This window comes from Lynx canadensis, chromosome A1 (genome assembly GCF_007474595.2).
Source record: "Lynx canadensis isolate LIC74 chromosome A1, mLynCan4.pri.v2, whole genome shotgun sequence".
Classification (NCBI taxonomy): Eukaryota; Metazoa; Chordata; class Mammalia; order Carnivora; family Felidae; genus Lynx; species Lynx canadensis.
In genome coordinates this window covers 156,899,873-156,924,057 of record NC_044303.2, presented here as the reverse complement: position 1 = coordinate 156,924,057, position 24,185 = coordinate 156,899,873, and the positions used below count along the sequence as shown (strand labels likewise).

At 38.3% G+C, this 24,185-nt stretch overlaps 2 protein-coding genes across 4 annotated transcripts in view; one reads left to right on the top strand and one right to left on the bottom strand.

The window, feature by feature from the left end:
* The window catches only part of SLF1 (SMC5-SMC6 complex localization factor 1), a 91,200-nt gene extending 84,386 nt beyond the window's left edge, over nt 1-6,814 (bottom strand). For all 3 annotated transcript variants that reach the window (XM_032593678.1, XM_032593680.1, XM_032593679.1), the window contains exon 1: nt 6,713-6,814. The gene's annotated coding sequence lies outside the window, so the exon portion shown is untranslated. The remainder of the gene's footprint in view (nt 1-6,712) is intronic.
* Nucleotides 6,815-6,901: 87 nt separating this feature from the next.
* The window catches only part of KIAA0825 (KIAA0825 ortholog), a 205,447-nt gene continuing 188,163 nt past the window's right edge, over nt 6,902-24,185 (top strand). Inside the window, exon 1 of the mRNA XM_032593683.1 lies at nt 6,902-6,983. The gene's annotated coding sequence lies outside the window, so the exon portion shown is untranslated. The remainder of the gene's footprint in view (nt 6,984-24,185) is intronic.

Here is a 24,185-nt window from a genome sequence, read left to right as displayed (position 1 = left end):
CCCAGGCGCCCCTGTTATTATTTTTTTAATGTTTATTTAGAGAAAGAGACAGCATGCAAGTTGGGGAGAAGGGCAGAGGAGAGAGAGAGAATCCCAAGCAAGCTCCACACTCCGCATGGAGCCAGACGCTGGGCTCCATGCCACGACCATGAGATCATCACCAGGGCCAAAATCAAGAGTCCAGTGCTCTACTGACGGAGTCACCCAGGGGCCCCGGAATGTTTATGATTATTGGCATTTTCGCACATTTTGATGTATAAATTATTAAATGACTTGGATGTGCATCATGCAAACTTTTCATCTTAAATAATACTTTGTTTGCAGTGGAATAAATACATCCATTTTGTATATTTAACAGCATTTTCTATCACAGCAAGAGTCCATAGTAAAATGAAAACAGGACCAACTACTCAATAGGAATCAGGAAAGCTCTTTTAAAGCAATTTCTTTCCTCTGAAAAACAATTAAAAATGAAACTGAAACTAAACAAGCAAGAAGAAGGGAAGTGTGAAATAACAGCATGTCCTGATTCAAACATTATGCAAATACTAATGTTAAAAAACAAATAAAAATACAGGGCACTTATTTACAAGTTTATCAGAAAAACTGGGCTATTAGCTAAACTTTCACAGAAGTGTGAATCCTAGCGATGGCACAAACTAGCACAATTTTTTAAAAACAAATTCCGGGGGCACCAGGGTGGCTCAGTTGATGGAGCATCCAGACTCAATTCTGGCTCAGGTCATGGTCTCATGGGGTTTGTTAGTTCCAGCCCCCCATCAGGCTCCACACTGACAACACAGAACCTGCTTGGAATTCTCTCCCCTCTCTCTCTTTCTCTCTCCCCCCCCTCCTTCTCTCTCTCTCTCTGAAAATAAACATGAAAAAAAAAATAAAAATAAATTCCATTAACCTAATCGAGTAGCATCCTATTAGCAAGTGTTCTAGTTTAAGTAACAGTTTACAATAGATTTAGCAATGCTTTTTAATACTATAATCCTATGACAAACTTATGGGCTGGATCACTGATATAATTCATACAGATACATGAAAAAATTGGTATTTGTATACATAGAAAAAGACATTTATAGATACATGAGTAGTGTTATTTATATTTATTAAATCAGTGGTTTAATGATTCTTCCTATGACCCTGCAGGATTAAGAAAACAAGAAACAACAGCCTGATATGCCAATAAGCCCAAAGAGAGGATTATATAATACTGGTTTAATAACTACTAATGACTCAAATAATTCAAAGTCCTTATAAGAAGGGTCAAGTTTTATGTGGGTGATATGTTCTGGGGTACGGAGGATCAAGGGCTAACTGCCAGATGTCTTCCAGTGCAAGAAAGTAAGTAAACATGCTGCAATATAATTCTATCATTGGTATTTCTAAGGAAATGATAGCTTTTTCTAGAACTTGTAGGGAGTGGCCCTTCAAGCATTCACACAGAAGCTACTATCCTAACACAACAAAAAGAAGAGAAAACAGAGAGCATTTATTTAAAGTTAAAGGTTTTATCTTTACCGTCAAAAAGTGAAAAATTACACACTAGATTCTTAGTTACAAGAAAATACTTTTGTAATAATTTTTTTAAACATAGTATTTAAAAAAATAGTTACTTACCTTGAACCATATAATACACACAACTAAGCAGATAATGATTGTGAACAGAGCTGGCATTTATGCAGAGAAAGCAACTGTCTCTGTGGTGTGGACTTTCCCAAAATATCTCCCACATGGGCCTATCCCTGATGCCTGAAATTCCTGTGCAGTTCGTGTTGGTTGGAAATGCAAATAAACCTATAGCACTCATCATAATTAAGAACATTTTATTATGTACTAGCTTTTTAGGGTCTATGAATTCTTTACAATGACACATAGCTAGAACATAACTGAAGAATATGACCGAGTGTATAGAAAAGAGAAGTCAGGGAGAAGTAGAGGCAATACAGTAGGAATACAGTTGAATGCAAAGGTCTGGTTCAGGAGGGAGGATAAAAAACCAGGGTGTAAACCACTGAGGGAAAGAATAAAGTGCTGCAAAAAATGCGCAGGGATGCTCAACAAAGTTTGTGGTAGAAAAATAAGCATAAACGTCTGATCCTCTGATTACATTGATTTTATGATCAACCATAATGCATCCTTTAAGTTGTATGCTAATAATTAAGATAAAGGATTTACTTAAAAGTTTATGTATGTGAAAAAATAACATATATGTATATATATATATAAACAAAACTGAGATGATATAGTTCTGTATTTTAAGTTTTATTTAAAATATTATCATGTTCATTTTTCCATGCCAGTGAATATTCTTCATCCTTTCAAGGCAACCAGTAAGTAACTGAAAACTGAAAACTAAAGTTTCTTAATGTTATTCTAGGGAACTATTTTGCTTTTAAACCTACCTCTCTTTTGATTTTAAATCTACTAAAGAAAATCACTTCTAGGGGCGCCTGGGTGGCACAGTCGGTTAAGCGTCCGACTTCAGCCAGGTCACGATCTCGCGGTCCGTGAGTTCGAGCCCCGCGTCGGGCTCTGGGCTGATGGCTCAGAGCCTGGAGCCTGTTTCCGATTCTGTGTCTCCCTCTCTCTCTGCCCCTCCCCCATTCATGCTCTGTCTCTCTCTGTCCCAAAAATAAAAATAAAACGTTGAAAAAAAAAAAAAATCACTTCTAAACTTCCCTTTTCTGGAAAGGATATACCAAGTCTTAAATGCAATCAATATTGCTGCTTTGTCAAGAGTTTTAAGATTTTCATGGTTTCTCCTACCTAAAGCGTTTAACAGGGAAAGCAAATAAGTGAAAAAGGGTCAAAGGGCTGGATCTCTGTTTTAACCAGTATCACAAAAGGTATATACAAATCACTGTATTCATAGTGAGTAGATTACTGTTTGGCTCTGAATGCGGTAACATCAAGCGAAATTTAGGAATTCTGTATGTACCCTCTTGGCCTAAGAGCCAAATTAGGCCTTTTTTAATTTCATTCAGCTGGCCTTTGGAATTTTTTTCTTAAAGATGTAGTGTCCATTCCTGCCTCTTCCTTTAAAGATACAAAATATGTGTGCTTGTGTGTATTTGCCTCCAGTGTGTATAGGTCTCCAGTGGTGAGACCGAAGGCATGCTCTTATTCCAATGGCATTACTTGGGAAAGGAGCAGTCATACTCAGTCTTTTTGACGGTAAATTTAGCAGAAGAGGGAGCAAATGAAGTTGCAGCAGAATGACTCTGGTGAGGAAGAAATGGCAGGCTAAGAGGACTTATGGAGATATTCTATCTATCCAGTACCACACAAGGAACAAGTGCACTGGAGATGCTACTTTTATGGATAAAGCCACCCTCAAGGAAACAAGATGGACAAGAGGGGCCATGTTCAGGGAAAAAAGAATGGATAGACCGTCTATGTTGGCTAGTTATGGGGGATGAAAGTCAAACCTGCTTTAAGTACACTAGGAACTTTGTATTAATTACTTAGTAGAAGCATAAGATATAAAGTTAAACAAGCAAGAGTTCACTCTTTTTTTTATTTTTTAAATTTTTTTTCAACGTTTTTATTTATTTTTGGGACAGAGAGAGACAGAGCATGAACGGGGGAGGGGAAGAGAGAGAGGGAGACACAGAATCGGAAACAGGCTCCAGGCTCCGAGCCATCAGCCCAGAGCCCGACGCGGGGCTCGAACTCACGGACCGCGAGATCGTGACCTGGCTGAAGTCGGACGCTTAACCGACTGCGCCACCCAGGCGCCCGCAAGAGTTCACTCTTAATGAGGACCTAACTATAGTCTGTATACTACATGTTAGTTCCTTCCCTTATTGACAATTTAAGTGCTGTTTACCCTTCTTATACGGATGAGAATACTAGAGAATCTTAGCAATTAAGAAACTAGCTCAAGGGTACACAGCTAGCAAAATGGTGAAACCAAGGTTTGGTTCAAAGATGTGCCTGTTTCTGTTTCTAAACGCCTTTTCTACAATACCACGAACTTAAATTTCAGAATTTAGCCTAATACTTTTAACTACATTATAATTTTACAAATTAACCTATTTTTAGCTAGTACAAGAGAAAAATATACTGCAGGAAAAGGAATCTACTATGAGGGTGAGGAGATATTTAAATGAACAGTATTACTGAAAATATGTAAACATAATTAAAAAAATAACACTAATGTCTAAAATTTCAACGCATTTCTAGGAACAATCTAAAGAGTGCCATTTTTTTATTACGAAAAAGTAAATTTTCATTATTTTCTTTTCAAAATGGATCTCAGATGAATAAATTACTAGACTAATTCATATGGGCTTTTCTCCATCAAGAACAAGGAAACACCCTATTTCAAAGTAATTTTGATACAAAGAAAGTAAAAACTAAGTCAACCTAAAAGTTTCAGAGAGGGGCACCTGGGTGGCTCAGTCCGTTAAGCATCTGACTTTGGCCCATGTTGCGCTCTGTGCTGACAGCTGAGAGCCTGCTTCAGATTCTGTGTCTCCCTCTCTGCCTCTTGCCCACCTGTGCACGAGCGCTCTCTCTCTCTCTCTCTCTCAAAAATAAACATTAAAAAAAAGCTTCAGGGATATTTTGGGGCGCCTGGGTGGCTCAGTTGGTTAAGTGTCCAACTCCTTGTTTCAGCTTATATCATGATTTGTAGTTCTTGAGTTGGAGCCCCACATCGGGCTCTGCACTGACAATACGGAACCTGTTTGAGGTTCTCTCTCCCTCTCTCTGCGCTGCCCCCTGCTCATGCTCTCACTCTCTCAAAATCAATAAACCTCTAAAAAATAACTTAAAAAAAGTTTCAGGGAGACTTTACTTTTAAGCAATAAGATGTCCTTAGAAGGTTAGAAAGAGTACATAATACATTGTGCAGGATATGTTTTCCATTAGCATATTTATGGACAATTACAAGAGTTACATATTTCATTATAGTTGTCTTATTGAGAAAGAGGATTCTGTACTTTAGGTTTTATTATTCAGTCTATACGCAATTGTTCATTTTAAAAAGTGTTTAAGCAATGAAAAGATTACCTTAGAATTAATAAGAAAAATACTCTTTAGTTAATAAAGCTATACTATTGGTTAAAAAAAGAAAAACATTTCCGTGAAAATTTTGGATACTATTATGAAGTCATAAGAGGTATGAATTGTTTTTTTTAATTTTTTTTAACGTTTATTTATTTTTGAGACAGAGAGAGACAGAGCATGAACGGGGGAGGGGCAGAGAGAGAGGGAGACACAGAATCTGAAACAGGCTCCAGGCTCTGAGCCATCAGCACAGAGCCCGATGAGGGGCTCGAACTCACGGACCGCGAGATCGTGACCTGAGCCGAAGTCGGCCACTTAACCGACTGAGCCACCCAGGCGCCCCAAGAGGTATGAATTTTGATGAAAGGTAGCCACATTTAACCACTGTTTCAAAGACTGTTTCACATGACTATGCTTTCTGCTTTAAGGAAGCAAGAAAATATTACATCATACAATTGAACCCAAGTCAACAGGCAAAAAAAAAAAATCGTTACTTAGAAAACAGATCTAAAAGGGGCTTATCTGCATTACTTGAAGGCTAATGGTCTTCACAGTAATTTATAACTTCAAGTGTTTAAAACATCCTGATTCATTTAAATTAACAATACTCTTTAAATCAGATATAATCAAGTTAGACATAAAAATACACCCCCGACATTCAACTTATGTACTGAACACCTGCAATACAGGTTATCAAAAGTTCCTAAAACGAGAACACCTTGCATATCAATAGATACACTAGGTACTGAGGCATAACTTAACATAAACCAAAAAGTTCACTAGGCACTCTGTCGTCACACGTCTACTGTAAATTCAATTTAAATGTTCATACCTAAAGTCTCAACGAAAAAAAAAAATTGGGGAGGGGGACAGGATAGTCATTTGTCAAAAAAAGAGCTGGTGACGTCCAAAAATCAGGCTCCATCTAATTCCTGGGTCAAATCCTGACAGGAAGTATCTGAGACAAACCAAAAAAATTTTTTTTCAATATTTAATCAGACACTTTGGAAGTGGGAGGAAATGTGAAAATGATTAGTCTTGTTCCCAGACTCAGGCAGCTAAGATATTATAACCTCCAGGAACGTACACCCTTCTTTTAGGAAAAGTGTGTGCGTATGTTTAAAGGCATACAGTAGCCGCAAATACACGATCATTACCATTTGGTTAAGTTAAAAAATTCTACCAGGGAGAAAAGAATGGCACCACTTTCCCCGTCACTGGTAGGTGGGCCAGGGGGATCCGAGCCACCTGCACTGACGCTAAATTATGGAAAGCAGCCAAGAGACTCAGCGAGAGGCGTCCCAGTCGGTTCTATGGAAACGAGAGACGCGGGTGGCCTAGCGCCTTCCTGGCAGAAGATCGACCAGCCGAGCTGCGCAAACAGGAGGCGGGGGAAGCCGCTCAGCCCTGCACTGCGGAGACTCTCGGCGGCGGTCCCAGCCGCGGCAAGGGCGGAGCGGGGCGGGGTCTGCGGCCGCAGCCCACCAACGCGGGCGCAGAGCTCAGCGAGGCCGGGCGAGTGGGAACGAATGGTGGCTGCGGAAGGCAGGAGAAGCGGGCACCGCCGGCGCTCAACCCCAGCCCCTTCCCAATCTCACAGCCGGGCGCCGCAGAAACTTCGGGGGCAATGAGGAAACAACCCCAGAGAGTCAGGGTACACTGTGTCTTCCGAGCTGAGGCCCTTTACCTTCCCTGCCGGAGAGTCTGGGCTGCTTCCCTCGGGTGGCGGTGGTGACAGGGGAGACGACTGCCGCTGCAGCACTCGCTACCTCACTAATCCGGGCTCTGGGAAATAATTTCCCGCCGCGCGCTAGGCGGCCCCGGAAGCTATTGTACCATTTCCGGGTGGTTGTCAGTGACGCTCTCGATCCGTCGTCAGGGTGGTCCGAGCGGGTGCCTGACTGGGTTCTGGCGGGTGGGCCAGGTTCTGCTAGATGTGCGTCAGACGTGGGAGACGGGTAAGTCATTTTTCTGGGTTGCCTCCTGGGGCTGATAGTTCCGACCGGTCGGGGCCCGGTGTGGCATCTTAGCAGGACCAAGAAGTGAGCGGGAGAGGGTTGAACCAGGAGTCTGCATCCAGCCCTAAAGCGTTTGACTCGCTGCTGCTGGAAAAGGCCCCGGGATTCCGGCTCACCCCGTTCTCCACGAGGACAGTCCATCTCCAACTTGGAACTCGACCTCGGAATCCCATCTGAGGCCAAAGACAATGTGTACCGCTATTTGTAGTAGCGAGTCGTCCAGTATCCAAGGAGTGTCATTACTCTCCCATTGGCAGGATTTAGTCACTCTCGATTTTCGAGAGCTACTTTACCATCCTTGTCCTGGCTGTTTCCAGTGCCTTGGGTTGCACCTTTTACAAATGTTTGGGATGAGGGAGTCGTTCATGTTTGGAATTAAACGTTCCCGCCGCTGTTTGAATTGGGTAAGAAGGTGCTTTGTTTTCTTGACTACCACGAGCTCCTGGACTGTAGATGTACGTTTTAGCTTTAGGAAACCTGTGATCACGAGGGAGAAAGTAGGTGTAGCTTCAGACAGAAGTGCTCTTGCTCTGCTCCAGGTTTCCTCCGTAATGAAGGATTGGGGAGACTTTTGAAGACTGAGGTACCCACAATAATTGTAAAGAGAAAATTGCTTGTGATGGAGAGATGATGTGAGGAAAGGTGTTCTCTCAGTGGAAGGTTTGAAATATGTCATTTAGGGAACCTTGGCTACTTCACTTTTATGTATGCACTTTCTTCAGGTAAGTAGTTTGCCCTCAGCACCTTCTATTTAAATCATTACTTTTCCCCCTAAAAGGAAGCTGATTTTTATTCCCAAACAGCTGGTTCCAAAAAGAGTTCTAGAAATTACCCCCCCAAAAAAAAGCCCCTGATGCATTAGCCAAATTCCTTTTTACCTTTTGAGAGTCATGCAACCATATTTAGGACAGCACATTGATATTCTGATCTCCTTGTTGATTCACAGTTCAACCAACTTTTATAATATCCTCATTCGGTCCCAATTTTACCATGTTTATTTAAACCTGTGTTCTCCATTTGAAAGGATTGTAAATAATTGAAGGGAAATTACATGTGTCAATATAGCAACTAGCTTTTTAGGCAGTGATCTTTTGGTATTCTTGCCCTTGATTTGTGGTCCTTGAAATTTATACAGCCAACGACTAATACCACAAATAGCTAGCGTTTGCCAGGCACGGTACATTCCTTGAAGTTACTACCATTCTACAAGAAAACTCGTATTATCCCTGTTTTGCCAACGTTTTCTATTGAGACTCAAAAACATTGTGACTGAAACTGAAAAACATTCCCACAAATTATATAATCAAATGGCACAATTGAGATTTGAACAGTCTACGTGACACCTAAACTTGGGCTCTTTTTACTGTGCTTTATACTCATAAATAACTATAACAGAATCATTCTTTTTATTCTCACATAAAATTTGATAGACAGTATGTCACATTCAGAAGTCAGAGGGATAGCAAAACTGGAGTATAAAGAGATTTTAGGGATGTGTTAATGGGTTAACGGATTCCTTACGTTAAAGTATTAAAGATTAAGGAATGTGTTAAGGATTTAAGGTATCACCATGAAGTACCTTTGTCATATGAATAATCCGGCTTCTTTTCTATGTTGATTCTTGGCCTCTTTTAGCTTCCTAACTCAAACAAATGTAAATAATCTAAAGACCATCAGGATATAGATGACTCTAACTCCAGAATATCAGCTGTCTTTTTAGACAGGTGCTTCCTCTCTTTCTCTGTCTCTATCTCCCTCTCTCCCCCCACCACACACACACACACACACACACACACACACACACACACACACACACAACACATGAAGAAAAAGAAAAATGAGGGGCGCCTGGGTGGCTCAGCCAGTTAAGCATCCGACTTCGGCTCAGGTCATGATCTCATTGTTCGAGAGTTAGAGCCCCACATGGGGCTCTGTGCTGACAGCTCAGAGCCTGGAGACTGCTTCAGATTCTGTGTCCCCCTCTCTCTCTGCTCCTCCCCCACTCACGTGTGTGTGCTCTCTCTCTCTCTCTAAAAAATAAACATTAAAAAAAATTTTTTTAAAAAGAGAAAATGAATGAGCACAAACTTCATAAAATTGAACTTTGTAATGCCCTGTAAAGAATTGCTATTTATTGGTTATTAGCAAAACTGTTACATTTCATTCATGTAACCCTCAGACAGATGGTGCTTATCACACATTTTAAGAGAGTATCCTTAATTAAACATACCTGTTCCAGTATTCTATTTTATGTAGCGAAGAAGTAGCCTAATTGTCAGGGAATTTACTAAAATTTCATTGAAATGACCAATATTATAAATAACATAGAACTTAGTTATAAAGAATATCCTATTTTATAAACACAAGTATATATGTACAGCTAGTCTCAAATACTAATGTTCATTTTATTACATTGTATTAACTTCACTATGTGAAAGGTATTTGCTTTGCGTAGTTCATATGTAGATCTCAGGTGTTTGTGTTCAATCCAATGTTACTGCTATGAAGATTGAGACTGTATCTTTTGTCCATTATCCCATATTCAGCATTTAGCACAGTGTTTGGCATAGGGTAGGGGCTCAGTAAACATTTACTGAAGGAGTGATTGCTTTTCAAAATGTTCTTTATCCACAGAGAAGTATTTGTACATGCATTTTTTTAAAAAGGGTCTTACCACATACTTATTTATCGAAACTCACTTTGATGCTGAAATGTAATGTCCACTCCACACTCATCCTTAAAAGGCAATGTGGTCCCTTGCAAAGAAAATGGGACAGTGAGATGGGAGATAAGAGAATACCTAATATTTATTGTTGTTTACACTCTGCTATGCAGTATTCTATTTTATCCTCACAGAAGTATATAGAGAGTATTATTACCCTGCTTTTACAGATGAGAAAACTAAAGCAAAGATAAGCTTGCAAATGGTCCTAGGTTACCATACTCATCAGGTGCCAGAGCTGTGATTTGAACCATTGCTCGCTTCAGAGGCCACTACCTTACCCACTTTGCTATACTGCCTCTATTTGGATTTTAATCCTGGCTCATCTACTAACTAGGTGTATACACAAAGGGAAATTTATTTCTCTGAGGATCATTTCTCAAATACTCAGAGTAATACTTGGGAGTCAGCTAAAGTCAGAGGATTTTACAGCTGAAGGGACCTTATAGATCATTTAAACCCACCCTCATGTGTTATAGATTAAAAATTAGAGACTATACAAATCAACTAAAAATAAATGAAAAATTGTCCATTATTCTACTCCAGCCCCAGTCCAGCACCTGCCTATTACCCCCAATCTACCCCCAATCTGCTCACCTGGTTAGGGGGTAGTCCTGTCCTTCTTAGTGAATGGATGGCTGAGACTCAGGGCTCAGGCCCAGCCAGAGGTGGGAGGGGACTCTAAGGGTCCATCTAGCACTCCGTTTCTGGGGCTTCTCCCTTAGAGGACATGGATTCACATCAGTAGTGTGGGGATTGGTTTAGAAGCTCTTTGTTCCGACAGGGTGGGGGCTGGGCACTGGCACCTAGCTGAGATGCTGTTGGGGATTCAGGTTTGGCTGGGGGTGGGGATTCTCTGAAGCCCTGAGGTCTTCTACTCCTGGTCTCCGTGGCTCCTGCCCCTTACTGATGTCTGTGACTCTGAGCAACTACCTGCCCGTGTCTAGGCCTCAGTTTCCTCATTTGAAGTCACTGGGTAGGGGACCCTTGCCTCTTTCCTCCCAGGAGTGGGTCCAGGACCTCCACAATGGGGTCAGTCTTGGGTCTCCTCTTCCTGATCTGCCTGTGTGCAGATCCCCAGGATTGCCACTTTTGGAAGATTTTCCACAGGCCTTTGCTACAGAAAAACAAAATAACAAAAACAGCATCCAAAAAACCCCCACACCTTGCCTCACCCACCTTCCAATGTTTGCATATGTTGCTGACTTACTTCCAACACGCAGCTCTGACTGACGTACTGCACAGTACTTCTAGGCTGTGTTCTTTTAGAGGCTGGGAAACAACCAGGGGTTAATCCTTAGACATGATGATTCTACAGACGCCTGACTTACCTCTTCAGGTGACTCTGGTTAAGGGAAGTTTTTGAGTGGTGCACACAAAAGTCTGCAGTTGAATCAAGAGATAAAGAAAAATCAGCATAGAAATATTAAAAAGTATCAGGAAGTGTGAAGAGAATACTGCCTGCCATCCTCAACTGCTGACATGTTATTGGAGACAGGTTTTTGAAACAGTGCCCCAGCAAGTTTCCGGTAAACTTTGGTACAAGTCAGTAAGGAGAGAGGTGGCTCAGGCTTAAGTTGCTAATAGAGTATAATATTTATGAATACCCGTGTACTCACAGAGAGAGAAGAAACATATATAGCTGTTTAAATCATTTGGTGGATTCTTTGCTGAATCACATTCTCAGCAAAATTAGCGTTAAGTTATTTTGATTAATTAGGCAAAACAGTAAAATGTAAAGCAGCTGAATTCAGATAAGACCTGCATATGAGCTCAAATTCATGAACTTACACATGATTTGAAAGGATTTACTTAAGTTATTTGAGCTCCAATTTGTTCATCTGTCAAGTGCTAATACCAACTTTATAGATTTATTAGGATTAAGTGTGATAATGTGTGAAAGCACACAGGCATCAGAAAGAATGTTGTTAGGGATTTGTCTAGTTTTGTTGTTTAATGTAGTGTAATTGCTTTAAAATAAGGTCTGGGCTCTAACTCTGAAGGCAAACAGTTCAAATCCCAGCTCTGTCACTAGTTGTGAGACTCTGGGAAAGATATTTTTCTGTTCTTAGTGTTTGTTTCCTTATTTTTAAAATGAAAATAGTGATAACGTGTTCATAAGTTTTGTGCGAAGATTTAATAATGATGCATAGAGTTTAATATGGTGGCAAGACTTGTATGCACTTTCTTTTTGGCTCAAATTCCCAGAAAAGCAGATCCCAAGAGGGGTTTAGACTTCCTAGAGGTTTATTGGGGAAGAGGCCTGTGAAAGATAAAGAAGGGGCAGCTAGAGTAGGAGGGAAGTGCCTTCAGGCCTCAGTGCAGGTCTGACCACCTGCAAAGGCTGGAAGGAGGGAGGGAGGAAGGGAAAGAGCAAGGAAGTCAGACTGCTGTGCTGTATTAAGAAAGCTTCAACAGCACAATGGGGAATATGTGATCCAAAGTCATCTGTTAGAGGAATCTCATGTTACCCAGTGCTCAATATAATGTTAGCTATTAGTAAAAATAATTGGTAGTTGTCACATGCTATAATTTACAAGTGTATTTAAACTTAAACTCTTGATTTTTTTTTTTTAAGAGCTGGGTTTTCTGGGTTTTTTTTTTTGTTTTTTTTTTTTTTTTTTTTTTTTTTTTTTTTTGAGAGTAAGTGGAGGATTAGGCACAGAGGGAGAAAGAGAGAGAGCATCCTCAGCAGGCTCTATGCTGAGTTTGGAGCCCAACAAGGGACTCAATCCCACGACCCTGGTATCATGACCTGAGTTGAAATCAAGAGTCTGACGCTCAACCGACTGAGCCACCCAGGTGCCCCTCAACTCTTACTTTTACTGTCTGCCCTAACCTCCTCTAAGACAAGTACAATCCCTGCTGCCAAACATTGACATTATTAACACTTGAGGGACATATTCTTAGATCAACAACTTCCTATATTTTATGACACAGTTTTGTTAGCCAGTGAACAGTTGAGGAATCATAAGATCCAAATAGCAGTTGGAAAAATGCAAACATTAGCTAAGCAACTGATTTTTTGACATTAGGTAGTCAAACACAATATGCTGTTTAAATTTCTGAATTCATGGGGCACCTGGGTAGCTCATTGGGTTAATGGTCTGACTCTTGATTTTGTCTCAGGGTCTCACAGTTCTTCAGATCAAGCCCCGTGTTGGGTTCTGTGCTGACAGTGCAGAGCCTGCTTTGGATTCTGTCTCTCCCTCTCTGTCCCTACTTTGTTCCCTTGCCCCCCCCCCAAAAAAAATAAATAAACTTCAAAAATTTTTCTAAATTCAGGTATCCAATAAATACAATCTCAAAAACCGGAGTAATGTTAATATCCATAGTTGAATATTAGCCCAAATATCCATTTTTGTGAATGTACATTTTTCTTCCTCCCAAACATACTTCTGTAGTTAAAAAGATCATGATATTACAGTTTTGTAGGCAACCCCCTCACTTTTGTTTTTAACAAGCAATTGTGGATGTCAATCAATTCAGTGCTTTTCAAATGGCAGATTATAACTCATCTGTTTGGTGAGTACTAGCGTGTATTTTTATTTTAGATGTGTGTGACTTTAGGATTTGGATACAGGATGTGTTTGTTACTGTGCTTTACAGTTGAATTTTAAAGCAAGAGATTTAGGCTAACTTTATTATCTTACATAAGGAAATAAAAACTAAAGAGGTAGTTTAAGTTGCCCAGGTAACTCAGGAAATGCGACTTGAGCCAAAAGTTAGGTCTTAAGAATCTAAATTTAGGGCTCTTTTTTTTTTTTTTTTTTTTTTTTTATGCTTCCAAGAAAAGACTTGTTTGTCCTATTTAGGGGACGTAATTACTCTATTTTCCAGTTGGTTACTATGGCCGTCCTTTTCTGTCACTTTCATTGTTTGTTTGCTAAGGTTACTGAAAAGGGCTCTTCTCTGACTCAGGCCATTCATTGAGTGTCAGAGACATTGTACAGTTGTAGTTGTTTCTAGCATCCGTACCATGTGACCTAAATTTTCCATTTTCCCTTTGGGGAACACAGCTAATCCAACAGTTTAAGTCTGGAGTTTATGTAATTTAAATTGAGGAGTGATAGGAGCTCTTTTTGAGAAGCATTTTACTGATGAAGTCTTAATTTTTACTGATAGCAGTGAATATTATTCTGTGCTTCATTGGCATGATGACATTTTTTATCCATGTTTCTTGCTATTTTAGACCAGCTCACTGATATTTTTTTTCACACTAATATTTTTAAATGCAAGTTTTGTGGATAATCACATGTTAATTTATTCCTCTATAATTTTGTAAAACATCATTCTTTCCTTTTCTAGCATATATTAATACCTGCCCTCACAAATGCCTGTGGGCTAATTTAGCTTCTCAAGGGCGAGCTCTGTCCTTGCTAATCATAGATTTGACCGGGAAAGACTTTGGGGGTGGGGCTCTTTGTAAATGGAGCCCTCCTTCCATGCCCTGTTTTTATGTTGTCTTCTCTATTCTGCTAGCCCAGTGTGGCTGCCTCAGCTTATTCCTTTGATAGACTTTATCTGATCATGATCTTTCTGGGGCTTTCTCCTTTATCTTACTAGGCAGTTCTCAAATTTTTGGTTTAGGAGTAATTTACACTATTAAAAATTACACTCAAAAAGAGTTTTTATGTATGTAATTCTATCTACTTATATTTATTATATTATAAATTAAAATTTAATATTTTTTAAAAAGTAGTTAATTCAATAATAAAGCCTTACACATTAACTTATAGAGCATTTTTTTAAAAAGATGATTATACATTCCCAAAGAAAGTTTTAATGGAAGAGTGGTATTATTTTATGTTTTTGCAGTGTCTTTAATGTCTGGCTTAAAGAAGAGTGATGAATTCTTAGATCTGCTTCTGTATTCAGTCTGTTGTGATAAGTTGTTTTGGATTGAAGTGAACAAAATCCAACCTCATACAGACATCTGGTTGGAAAAGAAAGGATTTTTTTAAATGGCCTTTTCAGATCATTGTGAATATTTTTCTTTGATCCTATACCCAAACTTAGTAAGTAGGATTTCTTAAAGTTTAATTGCAACGTGAAATCTGAAACCCTGTCAATGAACTTTATGTAATCTGTTACTGGTCTATCTCGCACTTTGAAGGACTCTTTTATAAACATATGATTTTGTTACATAAAATATTGGCCATATGGAAAACACTGATTCATTGAGGTATGCTGATCTTCCAAATCTTAATACCTTTCATTATACATGATCAAAAAATCCTACTTGTTAATATTACCAGCAGTCTCATCAGGAAAATTTTTAAATGTTGGGAACCTCTCCCTCTGACAATATATGAATTTTCCAAAATTCTTATTTTTGCTTTGAAAGCTGTAATTTTATCATTGGCAACAAATGTTGTCTAATGTTTTCCTTGAAGTGAGAGCTCAATTTGGTTAATTTTGAAAAAAAATGTGTGGTGTACTCACAGGTTGACTTCATAAAATTACTAATCTTTACTGCCTCATTGAGGACATTATCAAGTAAACCTGGCTTTACTTGTTATTCCAATTGTGTGGTTGAAGAACTAGGACTAAGGTGTTAAAACAGGATATACCAACCCCTCCCCCCTGCCCTGCCCCCAGATGCCTACATCCTGATCCCTGGAACCTGTGAATATGTGAGATTATATAGCAAAGAGGAATTAAAGTTGCTAATCAGTTTACCTTATAATAGTGAGATTATCCTGAATTATCCAAATGGGTCCAATATAATCATGATGGTTCTCAAAAGTGGAAGAAGGAGGCTGAAGAGGAATTCAGAGTAATCCAGTATGAAAAGGACTCAACCCACAAAGCTAAATAGAAAAGGAGGGAAGTGGGCCATGAGCCACGGAATGAAAGCAGCTTCTAAAAGTTAGAAAATGCAAGGAAATAATGCATCCTCTTCAGATCCTCCAGAAAGGAATGCAGCTCTCCTGACCCATTTCCTTTTGGGGAGGTGAGACCCATTTCAAGACTTCTAACCTAGAGAACTATCAGATGATATAATTCTGTGGTTTTAGAACAGTAAATTTGTGGGAAGTTAGTACAGCACAATAGACCACTGATACAACTAATACAGTTTGAGGACTGCAGTTTGGGCCTGGGGATCATTGCTTTTGCAGTATTCGTACAAATGTCTATCTAGTGAATGGCATAGGTCTTATTATGAAAATAGTTTTGAAATTTTGAATGCCCTGAAAGAATATTGGGGCTCCATCCAGGATCTGAGTACCACACTTTGATATCACTTTAACTTTTCCTTTGTGCTTCTTCTGTGTCAGCCACTTGAATAGGTACTGAGGTGCAAAAATTAAGAAGGCCCAATCCAGGGGTGCCTGGGTGGCTCTGTCAGTTAAGTGTCTGATCCTGGATTTTGGCTCAGATCATGATCTCATGGTTCACGAGATCAAGCCCCACTTCGCCCTGCATTGGGCTCTGTGCTGACAGCTTGGAGCCTGCGTGGGATTCTCTCTCTCCCTCTCTCTCTGCCCCTCCCCCTGCCGTCTGTCTGTCTCTCTCAAAATAAATAAATAAACAAACACATTTTTGTTTTAAAATGCACAGTCCAGTATTAAAATTCAGTTTAGTGGTTGAAAGAGGTAAGCAAATCAGTAATTGCAGGTAGTACAGAATGACAAGTGCCCTAACTAACATACTCACGCGAAGCAAAGTGACCTCAAACCAGTTTTCATGTGCTTTCAGTCTCCTGAAAGATATTATAAAAATAATTACAAAATGCAAAGTGCTTTTAAGGAAATATTCCCACTGACAAAGTGAGGGATGGTGCTTTACATTCCCAGTAGCAGTTTATGACGGTTTCAGTTTCTCCACATCTTCCCCAGTACTTGCTATTGTCTTTCGATCATAGCCATTCTAGTGAATTGTGAAGTGGTAACTCTTGTAGTCTCAATTTGCATTTATCTAATAACTAATGATGCTGAGCATCATTTCGTGTACCTAATGGCCATTTGTATGCCTTCCTTGGAGAAAAGATCTGATCAAGTCCTTTGCCATTTTAAAACGGAATTACCTGTCATTTTATTGTTGCGCTATAATAATTTCTTTATAGGTTGTGGGATATTATTTCCTTATCAGGTATTTGATTTACAAATATTTTCTCTCATTCTGTAGATTGTTGTTTCACTTTACTGATGGTGTTCTTTGAAGTGCAAATGTTTTTAATTTTTGTGAAAACCAATTTACCTGTTTATTTTGTTAATTCTGCTTTTATTGCTTTAAGAAACTATTGCCCAATCTAAGGTCAAGGAGATTTATACCTGTGGCTTTTTTTTTTTTAATTAACATACTTTGTGCTTATAGTTAGGTGTTTCATCAATTTTGAGTTAATTTTTGTATGTCTTCTGATGAAGAAATCTGACAGTTTTACATGTTGGTATCCAGTTGTCTCACCAGCATTTCTTGAAAAGACTAATCTTTCCCTATTGAATTTTCTTGAAATTCTCATCAAAAATCAATTGGACATGTATGGATTTATTACTGGACCATCAATTCTATTCCATTGATTATATCTCTATCCTTAAGTATAGTGTGTCACACAGTCTTTATTACTTTAGCTCTGTCCTAAGTTTGGAAAAATGGGAAATGTGAGTTCTCCTTTTTCTTTTTCCAGATTGTTTTTGCTATTCTGGGTCCCTTGTATTTCCATATGAATTTTAAGATCGGTTTGTTAATTCCTGCAAAATAAGCAGCTGAGATTTTGATAGAGACCGCATTCAATTTGTAGATTGATTTGGGAATTACTGCCCCTTTCACAATATTGTATCTTTCAATCCATAAGATACGGACTTTTAATTTACTTAGGGCTAAGTCAAGTTTTCACAATGAGGTTTTCTAGTTTTCAATGAATGTCTTGGACCTCTTCTGTTAAATTTTTCCTAAGTATAGTATTTTATTCTACTTGATGCTATTGTAAATGGAATTGTTTTCCTAATTTCATTTTCAAGTTGTTAATTGCTAGCATATAGAAATACAGTTTGATTTTTGTTTATTTGTCTGATGTCTTACATACTTTTTGAATGTATTCGTTAGCTTCAATCATTGGGTTTTTTTCCTTAGAATTTTCTACATACAAGATCTTGTCGTCTATAAGTGAAGGTAGTTTTACTTCTTCCTTTCAAATCTGGATGCCTTTTATTTACTTTTCTTTCCTAATTGCCCTGACTAGAACTTCCAGTACAGTGCTGACTAGAAGAATAAAAAATGGATATTCTTGTCTTGTTCCTGACTGTAACAGCAAAGCTTTCAGCTTTTTACCATTAAGTATGAGGTCAGCTTCTGGGTTCAATTCCTAGTTTGTTGAGTGTTTTTCATCATGGAAGCTTATTGGATTTCCACACATTCGTTTCTGCATCTATTTAAAGCATTATGTAGTTTTTGTTCTATATTCTGTTAATAAAGTGTGTTACATTGATTGATTTTTGTGTGTGATTCAACCTTACATTTTTGTGATAAATCCTACTTAGTCATGGTGTATAATTCTTTTCATATGTTGCTGGATTCAGTTAGCTATGTTTTGTTGAGTATCTTTTCCTTTATATTGGTGTATAGTTTTCTTGTAATGTTTTTGTCTGGTTTTGGTATCAGGGTAATACTGACCTCAGAGAATGAGTTGGGAAGTATCCCCGCTTCTATTTGTTAGAAGAATTTGTGAAGGTTTGGTGTTAATTCCTCTTTAAATATTTGGTAGAATGCACCAATAAAGCCAACCTGGCCCTGGGCTTCTCTTTGTGGTAAGATTTCTGATATTAACTTCAATCTGTTGATTTGTTATAGGTCTACACATATTTTTTAAAAATTTTTAGTCATTTCAATACTTGGTATCTTTCTCAGAGTTTATTTCACCTAGATTGTATAATTTGATGATACACATTTGTTTATTGTATCCCCTTATAATCTCTTTATTTCTGTAATGTGAGTAATACCCCTTCTTTCATTTCTAATGTTAATAATTTGAGTCTTTTATCTTTTTGACTTGGGGGGGGGAGGTCAGTTTACCTAAAGGTTTGTCAACTTTGTTCACCTTTTAAAAGACTCAAGATTAGTTTGATTGATTTTCTGTGTTGTTTTTCTATTATTTTTATTTACTTCAAATCTAATCCTTATTTTCCTTCTGCTTGCTTTGGGTTTAGCTTGCTCTTTTTCTATTTTCTGAAGATTGAGAGTTAGGGTATTGATTTTAGAACTTTCTTTTTTATTTTTTTAATGCTTATTTATTATTTTTGTGAGAGAGTGAGAAAGAGACCATGAGTGGGCTAGGGGCAGAGAGAGAGGAAGATACAGAATCTGAAGCAGGCTCCAGACTCTGAACTGTTAGCACAGAGCCTGATGCAGGGCTCAAACCCGTGAACCGGGAGATCATTACATGAGCCAAAGTCAGTCGCTTAACTGACTTAGACACTCAGGTGCCCCATATCTTTCTTTTTTAACATAGGTTTTTAGTCTGCAGTTTTATTTTCTTGTGTTGTATCTGTTTGGCTTTGCTGTCAGTATAATACTGTCATAGAATTAGAAAGATTTCTTTCCTTTGTTTTCTGAAATAGTTTGTGAAATGTTGCTATTATTTCATTTTTTTATTTCATAGAATTTACCATTGAAGCCCTTGGGACTTTGCTTTTCTTTATGTAGAGATTTTGAATGACTAATGTTTTTACTTGCTTTAGGTCTATTCAGTTTTCACCTTACTTCTTAAGTCAGTTGTGCTCATTTATGTCTTTCTAAGAATGTCTTTTTCATCTGCATGTCTATTTTGTTGGCATGAAGTTGTTAATTGTGTTGTCTTATAATCCTTTTGATTTCTGCATAGTCAATAGTGACACCATTTTTATTCATTATTTTGATAATTTGTGTCTTTTTTCTTCTTGATGACTCGTAACAGTGTGCAATTTTATTCATTTTTTCAAAGAACCAATTTTTGGCTTTATTTTTTCTATTGCTTTTCGCTTTTTCTGTTTCATTTATTTCTGCTGTAATCTTATGTGTTGCCTTTCTATAATGCTTTTTGTGTATCCCATAAAATGTGACATATTGTATTTTCACTATCATTCAGTAAATTTTTTTTTTATAGATTGAGAGTCTCTGACTTTATTTTTTTTTTATTTTATTTTTGAGACAGAGAGAGAGACAGAGCATGAACGGGGGAGGGGCAGAGAGAGAGGGAGACACAGAATCTGAAGCAGGCTCCAGGCTCTGAGCCATCAGCCCAGAGCCCAACCTCGGGCTCGAACTCACGGACCGCGAGATCATGACCTGAGCTGAAGTCGGACTCTTAACTGACTGAGCCACCCAGGCGCCCCAGTAAAAAAATTTTTTAATCTTTTGTGATTTCTTTTTTGATATTTAGAAATGTGTTCTTGGGGCACCTGGGTGGCTCAGTTGTTAAGTGTCCGAATCTTGGTTTTGGCTCAGGTCATGATTTCACGTTTTGCGGGTCTGAGCCCTGCTTGGGATTCTCTCTCTCTCTCTCTCTCTCTCTCTCTCTCTGCCCCGTCCCCACTCGTACTCTGTCTCTCTCTGTCTCTTTCTCTCTCTCTCTCTCTCTCTCTCAAAATAAATAAACTTAAAAAAAAAAAGTATGTTCTTTAACTTCCAAATATTGAGGATTTTCCAAGATTTTTTTCTACTATTGATTTCTAATTTAATTATGTTCTATTCATAGATTATGCTTTTTATGATCTTATTTATTTAAAATTTGTTGAGGCTTATTTTATGACTTTGTGTATGGTCTAATTTGGAAAATATTTTTTGACATTTGAAAAATTGTGTGTTGTGGCATCATTGAATGGAGTAGTATATATGAGTTAGGTTGAGTAGGTGAACGATATTTTCTAATACTCTTGCTGCTTTTCTGTTCTATTAACTTTTTGTAGGAAAGTATTGAAATATCCACGTATACTTGTCAAATGATCTATATCTTTTTTCAGCTCTGTCGTTTTTTGCTGCACTGATTTTGGTGCTTTGTTTTAGTGCATATACATTTATAAACATTATTTTTTGTGATGTACTGACCCTTTTATCATTTTGAAATATCCCATTTTTGTTAAACATTATTTATTTTCTTTTTTAAATTTATTTTTCTTTTGTTTGTTACTGTTAAAATTTCCTTTTTATTTTTATTTTTTTAAATATTATTTATTGTCTATTTATTTTTTGTAAGTAGGCCCCAGTTTCAACATGTGGCTCAAACTCATGATCCTGAGATCAAGAGTCACGTGTTCTACTGACTGAGCCAGCCAGCTGCCCCTCAAATACTATTTTTTTAAACATTAAAAAAAAATTAAAAAAAATTTTTTCTATGTTTAGTTACTTTTGAGATAGAGAGAGACAATCACAGTATGAGTGGGGGAGTGGCAGAGAGCGAGAGAGACACAGAATCCAAAACAGGCTTCAGGCACTGAGCTGTCAGCACAGAGCCTGACGTGGGGCTCCAACTCACGGACCACGAGATCATGACCTGAGCCGAAGTCGGGCACTTAACTGACTGAGCCACCCAGGTGCCCCTCCCCCCCATTTTTTTTTAATGTTTATTTATTTTTGAAGGAGAGAGAGACAATGTGAGTGGAGGAGGGGCAGAAGGAGAGGGGGAGACACAGCGTCCTAAGCGTCCCGAGTTGTCAGCACAGAGCCTGACATGGTGTTTGAACTCATGAGCAGTGAGATCGTGGCCTAGATGAAGTTGGATGCTTAACCGAGTGAGCCAACCAGGTGCCCCTCAAATACTACTTTTTAAAGCCTATTTTGTTTAATATTAGTGTAGTAACTCCAGCTGATTGTGGTTACTGTTTGCATGGCATCTTTTTCCATCCTTTTACTTTTAGTATGTTTTTTGTCTTAGGATGTAAGATATGTATCTTTAGATGACACTTGGTAGGATCTTGCTTTTTTATCTACTTTGACAATTTCTGCCTTTTGATTGAGGTGTTTAGACCATTCACATTTAATGTACTTATTAACATGGTTGGGTTTACATTTTCCATTTTGCTGTAGTTTTAATATGTGTCTTTTTTATTTGAAGCTTATTTTATTTTTGAAGTATATTTATTTTGAGAGACAGACAGATGGTGTATGTGAGTGGGGGAAGGGCAGAGAGAAAGGGAAAGAGAATCTCAAGCAGTCTCCACCCTGTCAACACAGAGCACAATGACATGTTCAATCCCCTGAATCATGAGATCATTACCTGAAGGGGATCTAGAGTCAGATGCTTAACCAACTGAGCCACCCAGCCCCACCCCCCAACAGTGATTGTACTTTTCAGCTCCAAAATTTCCATTTGATGTTTTTGTCTAATTTCTATTTGTCGAGAATCTATTTTTTGTTCATTGTTGTCTTACTTTCCTTTAATGTTTTAAATAAGGTCACTTGTGTTTCATCAAACATATTGGTAATAGCTACTTTGAAGTCTTTTTTTTTTAAATCTAATACAATCTAGGGACACTGAGATAGTTTCCCCTATTTCTTTGTATATCTCATAATTTCTTATTGAAAACTGGGTATTTTAGATCATCTATTGTGGCAACTCTGGATTCTGATATATTTTTTTTTCCTCTGAAAGTTGTGGTTTTGTTCATTTGATTGTTTCTTTGTTTAGTAATTTGCCTAAACTAAGTACAGTGACGGTCTGTCTCCCTTGTGATGTGTGGCACTGATAAATCTGGGGTTTTTTGTTTGTTTTGTTTTTTTAATATTCTTGTTTTGAGTTTTACATTTGGCTTTCTAGGACTTGATCCTGTGTCTGTGTATCTTAAACTTTAAGCTGATTGTTGGACAGTGCCCGTGCTTAAACACATGAAATCAATAAGTCTTCTGTAATCTACTCGTGGATCTCTGTATTGATAGAGGAATGTATTCGAAGTTTACACTGTTTTCAGGTGTGGTATAGCTTTCACTCTCTGCTGGGCTTTTTCACATTTGCTCTGTGCATGTGATTATTCAGCCTCAAGAATATGTGACTAGCTTTGTTCCTCTCTGGTCTTGATTGCACATCCTCTCAACCTTAGGTAAGAATGTATCTATCCCAGTTATGACCATGACCTTGGACTAAAGCGGCTGTTTACTCTCCCTACTTGCCCACTTACAAGATGATCACTTCCACTGAAATGCTGCTGGACATGGGCATAACCTACCACTCAAGTTCAAGCCCTATTTGATGCCCTATTTGATGACAACAGAAATGTTTCCAGTCTTAATGATCTTCCTCACCCTGGAAGAACCTCTTTGCTGACTGAGTTGTGGTTGCTGGTGATAAGAGGCCAGACCAGAATGTAACAGGGTCTTAGTGTTCTTACCTAAAGATTAGCAGTCTTTCAAATACAAATGCTTCTCAAATTGTTATATCCCTTTGGTCAATTTCTAGAGCACTGAAATGACTGTGCTTATCAGTTTTGTCTGGCTCTTTAGTTTCTTTTTAGAAGAATATTTGCTGATTGGAAGTCCTACTTCTGGTCTTATATTGTGTATATATTTTTTTCTTTACTTTATTACAATGATGGAAAATTTATATGTTCTATTGTTTTATCTGTTTTTTGGAGGGTAAAGTTTTGTTTTATAGTGGTCCCAAATGTGGAGGAAAAAAAAAGATTTTCTTGAAATGCCCAGTGGTTCTTGGCTGTGCATTCATATTAGAAATGAGAAAATCAAGAATGCTGGCAGTCAGCTAAAGGCCTGAATGAGGTTGACTTTTCTTTAGAAGTATCCATACCCATACTGCCTTTCCTAGTTTTCTAGACTGTTAATGCATTTCTTCAACCACAACACTTCTCCCATGTGCTTATTTTTTTTCTCACTCACCGTCAGATATTTAATCAGGAACAAGAAAAAGACAAAGTACATAGTTGCTTGTACAAAAAGGTAGGGGAGGGAGATTTGGCATATTTTAGCTTCACTTCTTACTCCACACTTCTGTCAGGGATATCAAGCCATTCCCTTAATTGCAGCATTCTCTACACACACTCTAGGGTTTGACTTTTCCTTCTCTGCTTCTTCCATGAATGCTCTTTTATCTGTCACTTTGTATAAACTTATAGTGATGGCTTTCTCAGTCTCTTCATTGTTATGGCTTATATCCCCTCCCCCAACCACTAACACACACCTTTATTATCTTTTAAGGGGATGTCAGGGAAAAGGGGAAAATGCATGCTGATTGGTCTTCCTAATCAAAAATTTTGTCCACATAATTAAAAAAAATTTTTTAAGTCACGTCCACTCCCAACGTGGGTTCAAACTCATGACCCCAAAATCAAGAATCGCCACCAATGAAGCCAACTAGGCACTCCTATCCACGTATTTTAAACAGTTGCAGTGTAATGTGTACATGCTGTCTTGGGTCCTGCTTTCACTTCGCCACTTAAGCATTTTGTACAATGCTCTACATCTTTATAATTCTTGTTTGTAGCAGTATATGAATG